The sequence below is a fragment of the Saccopteryx leptura genome, chromosome 3, assembly GCF_036850995.1.
Source record: "Saccopteryx leptura isolate mSacLep1 chromosome 3, mSacLep1_pri_phased_curated, whole genome shotgun sequence".
NCBI classification, from domain to species: domain Eukaryota; kingdom Metazoa; phylum Chordata; class Mammalia; order Chiroptera; family Emballonuridae; genus Saccopteryx; species Saccopteryx leptura.
In genome coordinates, this window is record NC_089505.1 from 162655928 (window position 1) to 162664909 (window position 8982).

Below are 8982 nucleotides of genomic sequence, written 5' to 3' on the forward strand. Positions count from 1 at the left end.
TGAGGAAAGCGCGTGTAGGCCAGCGACTCTGGGTCCAGGCCAGTGCTGGAAGCAGGAAAGCCAAAGAGGCTGCGCTGCAGGCTCGTCATCTGGGGGCCAATCTCAACTACAGCCTATATCCCAGCTTAATAAAACCAGTTGTGTTTTAATGCTACTTTTAATTTTCTTTCTAAAAGTGGTTTATTTTCTCTTGTTTTAGAGGAATTCCTTAGGCCCCATCCCTTGAGAATAGGAATAGGTTCCATGGGGAGGTCTGTGTAGCTTGGCGCAACTCAGCTTGCAGTCAGCTTCCTTGTGAGATGTGTGCCTGCTACCTACTTTCAGATTCCAGGCCAGGAGGAAAAATCACTTGCTCAAAGTGTAATCTTCCTGCAGGAGAATTTAAAGGCAGAGTTAAAGGGTATAGCTTTATTAGAGCTTTATAAAAAAGAAATGCAAGAAAAAAAATTAAATGAACAAAATCACATAAATAACTATCTGTTAAGTTTAGATCCTAGGGGAATTTCTAGGAACTAGTTCTGGCTCTTGCATTTTTTTCCCTTTAAGATACTTTAAGGGAACTTAGACTCTTCAGGATAGAAAAAGGGAAATGTTAATAACACAAGCTTCTGCTATAATCTTTTTGGCGTAAGCCCTCATGTCCCATATAGTATAGAAATTCAAAGGAGATAGTTAATAACTTTTAGTAAGGAATATAGTGTGGCATTTAGTGATGTGGGGAGCTAAGGTCATTAAAGATTTTAAATGAACTATTATATGGCTAGGTCCTCAAGCACTGCTGCGTATTTAATAACGAGCTTCTAAAAGCATTTCTTAAGTTGCAGACCTATAAGATTACAAATGTCACTCATGTTAGTATAATCCACATGCAAGTGATGAAGCCTTTTCTTTGATGTGCTAAATTGGAGAAGGACTAATGGAGCTATGAATATACAATAGCACATATTTAAGTAGTAGTCTTGCGTTAGGTAAAACACTTTCTTGAAACCAGAGGCATTTCAAACAATAAAACCCAGCTCTAATGGGGATGCTCTGTGTGGATAGAAAGCCACTAAAAACGCTCAGGTTTATTCTATGAGCAGTGATTATATTCCTCTTCCAACCCTAACATGGCTTAGAGGAAAAGAAGAAATACACCAGCTTGTTCACCTTTCATGATTGCGTTTGTGATGTTAGTGAGATATACTCTGTTCTTGTGAAAGGACTTTAAACCACGTCAGAGAGCAAGATGCCCTCCCTCACTGCATTCCTACAAGCACGTACAAATTAAAAATAAAAGCAAATGTTACTGAGCCCTGCTGAACTGATTTTTAAAAATGTTTATGATACATATAAATGTCTCAATTATGCAGACTGTCACTCTTGCTAATGAAATAGCTTTGTAAAGATTGTCCTTTGAATGGGTTTAATGTTTTTTTTACCTGCCTAGTTACATTTGCACACCTCAAAAGGCAGGAGGGCCTGAAGGAAGCCTTTCCAAACCAAACCGTTTGCCACAAGAAACTGTTTCCAGCTCTTCATGATTTAATTGTTGAACACACACTGTAGTGTTTATAAAATACAAAATGAGGAAACTGTCACACCAAAATGAAGCCTGTGAAATTGTCGTTTTAATATTAACTACTTAAATTCTTTTGCCCTTATTAACACTGATATTTGAAACAACTAATCTAAAATGAAGATTTTAAATGGTTTTAAATGTCAATATACTAAGATTCTAGTGTGTACCACTATTTATATAAAATATTTCTTACAGCCAATAAATTCTGCAACAGTGAATTCGAGAGCTATATATCAGGAGACTAGTGAAGAGTTTCCTTGTAACCTAAATAATTTTATTTAGAGTAAGAAGTGGTTTTTCCAATGACTGCTTAACCAGAGAATTAGATCTCGGATGCTTGTACACCTACCTATGACTCAGTTTGAGAGGAGGCTGTTGGAACCAGACCATTTACAAGTTGATGTGACTTTTCACTTTGTTTCTAAGATAACCTATTGTCAGGCCAGCCAAGTCACAGAAATGCTTATTGCAGTTAAATAGCAATTTGTTTCCGTGAAACTGCAATTAAAGTATTACTGAGCAGCCATTTTAGATTGGCAGTGCTCTGAACGCATGTTAAACAGCCAGCGACTCTCACTTGCCGAGTCTGAGATCGGACTTGCAGCAAAGTGTAGCACATTCTCCCATGTTGGGTATCTAGTTAAGAGGCATTTGTAGACCTCTGCTCCCGTTGTGAACATGCTGAGAACAATGACAAGTCAGGGCTGATTTTTGGAAGGTGAACTTGCAACTTAACCTCAAGTGAATACTATTTTCAGTTGTACAAGAAGCGCTTTGCACCAGTAGATACGTGCATGTTTCCTAGAGGGAATGTTTTCAAGTTCAGATTGATTCTGCTGAAAATGGACTGCAATTCGGAGGCCTCAAGCCAATCATGTGCTACAGGTCCTGACATGTTGCAGCTGTGTAAACAGGGCCATTCTATCTTCTAAATCACAAAGAATAAAGCATAGAACGAAAATCAATTGATTCTGTTATAAGTTCTTTGAATGACACTGGGAAGTTATTTAATGACTGTTGGAATGGACAAGCCTAAATTGAGCCACCAAAATACCTATTTTTAATTCTTCTCTTCCTTCTGAAACAAGGCAGGACAGCCTTTCCTGTGTGTTAGCCTCACGGCCACCAGATCAAAACCTGCTGGGGATGGAAAGGAGCGGGACTAATTCTCCCTGCGGATCGGAAGTTCAGGATTTGTCCAGTGAGAGAGGTGAAGCGCAGAAGTTTTACTGAAAAGATGAAACACCAATGTAAGATCCTGAGAGAGAAGAGGATTTAAGAGGCAGTGTAGTAAACTAGTTAAGCACTCGGTTAGTTCAGGAGAACAGGAGAAATTTCACCTCCCTTCTGCTTAGAAAGTTCCTCCTACCTTGATCCACAAGGTTCATTTCCTCGACTTTCTCAGACCAGTTTTCATGTGCAGTGCACCTCTGTAGGCTTTCGCCTGTGTTTTCTGAGCCGTAATTTTTCAAAGAGGAAAACATGAAAGAGTTTCTTCCTAAACTGACATTTCGTTTTTGGTGAATTAAATGGTTTTTTTTTTTTTTGTGATCTGTAAAAAGAAAGTTTGAAGATGAGCTGAATCTATAAATTAAGATTAATTAGGAAAACTGGAAAGGAAACTTTGGGTGCAATTTTGTAGCCTTTAATTTAAATAGGGTTTGGTGTCGGGGTGGGTGTGTCTTAATACTGTGGATCCCTTTAAGGCCTTTGCTTCAATTCCTGTAATCAATCATGGGACTTAATTTCCATAAGCCTTACATCTTTAAATAGAATCTTAAATATAACAACTTTATCTGGGAGGTTTTTATAATGCTTTGTAAATGTATTTATATGTGAACATTTATAATGAACAAGCTCTTACACGTGTTATCTCACTGAGTCCTCACAATAATCCTCTTAATTATTTTTATTGCCTCACTTCTACAGATGAGGTCACTCAAGTTCAGGGAGCTGACTTAGTAAGCAGGGCCAGGATGACAGTGAGGGGAATGGGCACTCTGGGTGCAGAATGTAAAGGGTTACCATAAAATCAGTAATGTAGGTAATGTTTTAATGTGATGTTTCTTAAAATCAATGCAAAAACATACATGGTGAACAAAATACTACAATTTAAATCATGGCAGGATCTGTATTTTTTTTTTTTTTCATTTTGGCTCAGGCTGCAGCATGGCTGGGCACAGTTACTAAGGCCCACAGTGCCAGCACTGCTATTTGAAGCCTGGTATTTTGGGCATTTCGGTAGACTTGCCTTATAAATTGTTAGACTACAACAATGATATCGTTTATTCCATGAGCTGTAACATGGTTTTTCCTTCCCTTAAAAAACTAATTATTGCATTTTTTCTTTATCCAACCTGGAATGCCAGCTCATTTAGACTGCCTGCCTATCTTAGCCTTGCTCTACAAGAAATTTCTTTCGAGTTTTGACAGATTTCAACAACTTCATGATGAGTAATTAAATATAATTGATAATGACTCTGCCCACAAGTTGTTGCTGAGGAAAAAGAGCAAGACTTTAGTCATCATATTAGTTCAGAAAGAAAAATGGTAAATATATTCCATACAAAGTATCAAATGATGTGTTTAAAATGTTTGAATGAGCTGGGGCTTGAGTCTACAGATAATATTTGTGGTAGATTTGATTCTATAGAAGTGGCACATGCTTTAGTGAGTATAAAAGAAGTAATAGACACACATGACAATTTTTATAGGAAACTTCTACATGTTCTAGTGTGATGTGAAAAGCAGACATACCACAGAAGAACTAATATTCATATTTATTGTTTTAAGATGGGAGAGCATGGAAATGTCCAGGTGGAACAGATTATATCTTTAATTATACCCAAACATGATTCCGAACTGATTTTCAAAATTTTGTTGGCTGCACTTCCTATTTTCCCATTGATTGCTAGAGTCCAAAAAGATACAAAATTTGTAAATAAATTACGATAACACACCATTACAATGAAGCTGCCTTTATTACAAGAAGAAGAATAGTAAAGGAGACATTTTTACACAATTGGACAAAACACTGTTTTAATGTTGACATAAAGGTTAAGCAAAAATGACTTTTCCTTGGCTTGTATTCTTGACCACAGTGTATTTTGATGCTAAAGTACCAGTTATCAAAGCCTATAATGTCTGTATATCATTTCATGGAACATCTCAGCCCAATGACTTGCAGACTCTCTTTTAATCTTTTATTCTGCTGTGTGCAAAATGAGACTTAAGTTAGCCAATGCATGTTTTTTTTTTTCAGTCTGAAGATTAAATTATCCTTCTCATTGGGTATTGATGGATATTTGTACATATATCCTCTTCAGGTTCTAAGGGCCTGGAAAATATGCATAGATTGATCAACAAACTGTAGATTCAAAACTATAATATGTATATATTGGTTATAACGAAGGAGATATACTACAGTGTGTCCGTAAAGTCATGGTGCACTTTTGACCGGTCACAGGAAAGCAACAAAAGACTATAGAAATGTGAAATCTGTACCAAATAAAAGGAAAACCCTCCCAGTTTCTGTAGGATGATGTAGCAGCATGTGTGCATGCGCAGATGATGATGTAACACCATGTATACAGCAGAGCAGCCCACGGTCATGCCAGTTGAGATGTGGACAGTACAGAGGAAAGTTCAGTGTGTTCTGTGGCTCGCTAAATTCGAATCCGTGACCACAGTGCAACGTGAATATCGATGCGTTTATAACGAAGTGCCACCACAAAGGAATAACATTTCTCGGTGGGATAAGCAGTTGAAGGAAACCGGCAGTTTGGTGGAGAAACCCCGTTCTGGTAGGCCATCAGTCAGTGACGAGTCTGTAGAGGCTATACGGGATAGCTACCTAAGGAGCCCTAAAAAATATGTGCGTGAGCCCACATTGAACTGCACTGAATAGGTGTGAAATTGGGAGAGTTTTCCTTTTATTTGGTGCAGATTTCATATTTCTGTCCTCTTTTGTTGCTTTCCTGTGACCGGTCAAAAGTGCATCATGACTTTACGGACACACTGTATATATTTGTTACGTGTATATGGTGACCTCAGCTCATAAAATTAGTTAAGTGTGGCACATCACTGAGGGGTATACAGGGTTTGTGCTAGTGAGGCTGCAGGACCCATGAGCTCAGCCTCTTGGTTATGCTACCCTATAGTGGGACCAAAAACCACCATACCTTAAAGATTTTTAGCAAATGCCATCCATACCCAGAGCTGCATAACCAGTACAAGTAGCTACCTGAATAGTGTTTATCATTTTATTATTATTATTATTATTATTACTATTATTATTATTATTATTATTATTTTATTTGTTGGGCTAGTGGGTGGGAATAGATATTTGTGGAATTTATAATAAAATATTTTCTCTTAAAAATCCAAGCTACGGAGAAATTTCTATCATGAGAACAAGGGAGTAGGGAGAATGGAAGGAGCAATTGCCTAAATAAACTGCTCTTCTAGGAAGGATTCAAGGGCTAGAGTCTTGTTGCAGATTGGGGAGAAGGCTGTATGGGCTCCCCAAACACCCTGGCCACACACCCCATTTACATGGTTTTATTTGCCTTATTTCACTCCTGTCAACAAGACCTCTGCCCTACCCACACAGGATGCTGTTACTGTGTGTGGTAAAGCTCAAGCTTCGCTTTTGAGTACTGCAAGGCTGTGACATCAGGCGGTTTCAGACATTAGCAGTGTTGGCAGTTTTTAAAAGTTGATATGATACAACATTTGGTGACACTTCACAGGTGTGTCAGGGAGAACTGAAGGGAAATGAAAATTGCAACAGAAAGAGCAGACTCCAGTGTTCTTGAGGAAGTTTGGGGTACCACTGTGGAAACATTGCCTCTGGCCTGTTAAAGCTTCAGCCACTGAAAATCTGACCCTTCCCTTTTCTGAGAGTGGCGTGGAGGCCACAGGGCCAGAAGAGATGGAGGAGGCAGGTTTGTTTTCTGATTTGTTACTGAGTGCATCCAGGGGATAAACAGACTTGATTTTCAATGGACACAATCCTGAATGGATTTCTGACACTGAGACTTTTATCCATGTCTTTTTTCCTCAGGATGGGTGTAATTCAAAAAACTCCACTGGTTACTTGATGCTGAAAAAAGAAAATTTTTTAACCCTCTTTAAGTGATCAAACATGTAATAAATTAAAGAAGGAAAAAAGAATCCAGCTGGCTTTAGAGCTCTGGAAAGCAGTTTTTGCTATGGGCCAAGTGAATGTGTAGCTGTAATACTTTTCTCCCTCAGTTGTATTTTATATTTTTTTGTCCAGAATTTGATTTTCAACAGGCCCGCCAAATTATTCTGCCTCTGGACTCCCCTTATTTTGCATGCAGATGGCATGTTAACAAACTCATTACCGTGCATTTTATCCTGCTCAAGACAGATTTGTGACATTATTTTACAAAACAAAACAGGGTTAAGCGGTTGGTTGGGCCTGAAGAGAATTGGGTTACTAAGTTAAAAAATATTTAGCAAAACACTACTATCTTGCTCAGGGTTGCTGCCTAAATGTTCTATGAAATGATCCCTGCCCTCTTCATTTTCCCTGCCCACCCACCAAAGAAAGGTACTTTGATTTGCTTGTGTTCCTAAAGATTTTTCAAACTGTGTGCCTTTCAGAAGGTGCATAGTCCAATTCCATTCTTGGGTGATTCTGGGATTTTCTTGATTCCTTGGTCATCTATGGGAATCTTGGGGTATATATGTAACCATTTTAGCTCAGGTTTCTGCACCAACCAAGGGAGAGGCAGAACTCACTGTTGCTGGAAGGAAAATGGTATGCAAATTAATTATGGCATATTTACCTTGTAATTCTGTGCTTTGTGCTTTATAGGATGACAGTTCCCATGCCCCCCCCCCCTTATTTTGAAGCGTGTAATAAAGCACATACTGCACTGTACTGTGAAATAAGCACCACACTGGGAGTCAGGAAACACTTGGAATTTAATTCCAGTCCTGAAGGGAAGTCAAATGGAATCTATGGTTAAATTTGTCTTTCCAATTGAATATTAGCCATTGGCTAATCATTTATTTTCACTACCTTGTTTTGCCAGTCTTTTAAATAGGAATTTACTAATAATAACAGCTGTATTTGCTAATACATTCAGTGTATTCATCAGAAGGCAAAAAGGGCTTTATGTTATCAAGTTGGTGCTCTTTTGGATTGCAAGCCCTGAAACAGTGGAAAATACAGTCACTTCTGTCATTTAGGGATGAGTTAGAAAGCCTTCTGTTATAATAGCTAACTCTTGTCTGTCTCTAATGGAGGGCAGGATGATGTAGATTAAACCCCAACCAAGGGATAACACTCACATAACTTACTGTTGGTTTAGAATATAAATAGGTAATATTTTCTATTTTTTGAAAAGTCTATTTTTCTTGAGCAGTTTTAGGTTCACAAAAAAGTTGAGGTGAAGTTACAGAGATTTCCTATATATCCACACCCCCACACAGGCATAGCCACCCCCATTACTGTATGTACTCCCACAGTGGTACTTTTGTACAACTGGTAAACCCACATTGATACATCATAATCTTCTAGAGTCCACAGTTTTCACTGGGGCTCACTCTTGGTGGTTGTACTTTTTATGTATTTGGACAGATGTATAATGACAAGTATCCGTTATTACGATGTCATTAGAGTATTTTCACCACCCTAAAAATCCTCTACTCTGCCTACTCATCCCTCCATCATCCCACGAATCCTGGCAAGTACTGATCTTCTTACTGTTTCCATAGTCTTTTTCCAGAATGTCATGCGGTTGGAATCATACAGTATGTGGCCTTTGAAGATTGGCTTCTTTCACTTAGTCTTATACATTTAAGGTTCTGCTGTGCCTTTTCATGGCCTGATATCTCACTTCTTTTTAGTAGTGAATAATATCCCATTGTCCGGATGTACACAGTTTACCCATTTGCCCACTGAAGGACATCTTGGTTGTTTCCAAGTTCTGGCAGTTAGGAATAAAACTACTATAATCATCCATGCACAGGTTTTTGTGTGGGCATAAATGTTCAATTATGTACTTTTTGGAAGCAAGGTAATAATGCTTTTGTTAGGTAAATGTCACACAAAATTTGCAATTCCATGAACTCAGACCACATGGTGCTTGGAGGTAGCTCAGAAAAAGAATGAATATTTATAAAATAATGATACAGGCCATGCATTTTTTTTCTTGTTATCCCCAATATACAACTTTGAGGAAGATATCACTACCTCTACATTTGCAACTGAAGGAGCAGGGATGTAGAAAGGTTAAATAATGTGCTCAAGGCCACACAGCTAAAGTTATTTGAAAAAGGTGACTCACAGACTCCAGTGCCTGTGGCCTTCTGCAGGGGAAAGCATATTAGCATTAAAGCTTTACCACGGATAATCCCCTGGTTGGCTAGTCTACCATCAGATAATG